At 37.5% G+C, this 1,506-nt stretch overlaps 1 protein-coding gene across 9 annotated transcripts in view; it reads left to right on the forward strand.

Annotated features, from left to right (window-relative positions):
* Ccdc85a (coiled-coil domain containing 85A) overlaps positions 1 to 1,506 on the forward strand; it is a 207,422-nt gene that overhangs the window by 108,666 nt on the left and 97,250 nt on the right. The window lies entirely within an intron of this gene.

The following is a 1,506-nucleotide window of genomic DNA, read 5'->3' on the forward strand; positions in this document are numbered from 1 at the left end:
CAGAAATCCGCCTGCCTCTGCCTCCCAAGTGCTGGGATTAAAGACGTGCGCCACCACGCCCGGCAAAATTTACCATTCTTAATATCTAGTTTTGGCTCTTTCCTTTTCTGTCTGTCAGACAATCTGTCCAACTGCTAGTCCCTCATTCCTTCCTTTTGAGGGTCAAACCCAGCAATTTCTCTTTTGAGTGCAGATAGATGAGACAAGCCTGAAACTTTGTATTTGTGCAGAGCCTTTGTTTGCCATCCTTAGAAGAATGTGGTCACAGGAGGAGGAATGCTGGGTTGAGGATTCTTAGTCACACCTGGGATAAACATGACTTTTCTGCCCATGGTGCTGTGAGAGAAAGTTCATTGTTTCATTTATTTTTCTGGCTGCCTTTATGATTTTTCTTTGTATCTTTGGTTTTTAAGTTTGACAGTATGAGGTTATTTGTGATTTGTTTCACATTTATATTCACTGAGTTTTTTAGATCTGTAGATGTTTTTCACCAAGCTAAAGAATGATCAACCATTATTCCTTTAAGTATTTTCCTGCTCTGTTTTTCTCTTTCCATGTTTACATGAAGTTGCATATCTTAGGCTAATTGGGATTACTGAGACTGTCTTCACTAAAACTCTTATGCTTTAAAAATATTTCATCAGTATTATTTAAATTCAATACTTAAAAAAAATGGCTCCTCAAATTCAGAGTCTCTATTCTATTGTCTCCAATTTGCTACTAGCTTGCTTGGTGCATTTTTAAATTTTAAATATGTTACTTTTCAGTTCTAGAATAGTTTGGTAAGAGTTCTCCATCTGTGTACTCATATGTCCATATTTCCTCTGGGCCTCAACATATTTATAATAACCTTTAAAAAGTTTTCTGCTGATTCCTACATCTGGGTCATCCCTTAGCCACATTTCATTGGCTGCTTAATTTTCTCTATTATGTCATATTTTCCTGCTTTTTAATATGGTTTATAATTTTTATTGTGAATTCAGTATCAAAGATAATTCCCTATATGGAATCTCAAGTATATTGTCTTCCTCAAAAGGAAGTTGAATTCATTTTCACTGGTGAGTTCAATTTCTTTTGGTCCTTTTGATCCCATCAAACATAGTTCTATATTATTTTAGGATAATTCTCTTTGAGGTTTGCTCATAGTGCCTGGTCTTAACTTTAGAGGTGTATTCCAAGGTGTGGCCTTTTCTATTGTTTTAGTGCACGGCTCAAGTTTTCAGTAAGGACTCTCCTCCAGAGCAGATGCCTCACTCTCTTAGCAGGGTGTGACACATGATGGCTTTGTTTATCTTTGAGCATTAAGTTATCTGTCCTAAAACAAAACAAAACAAAAACAAAAACAAAAACAAAAAACAGCTGGGCAGTGGTGGCTCACGCCTTTAATCCCAGCACTTGGAAGGCAGAGGCAGGCAGATTTCTGAATTCGAGGCCAGCCTGGTCTACAAAGTGAGCTCCAGGCCAGCCAGGGCTATACAGAGAAACCCTGTCTTGAAAAACCAAAAA

This window comes from Mastomys coucha, unplaced genomic scaffold (genome assembly GCF_008632895.1).
Source record: "Mastomys coucha isolate ucsf_1 unplaced genomic scaffold, UCSF_Mcou_1 pScaffold22, whole genome shotgun sequence".
Lineage (NCBI taxonomy): Eukaryota > Metazoa > Chordata > Mammalia > Rodentia > Muridae > Mastomys > Mastomys coucha.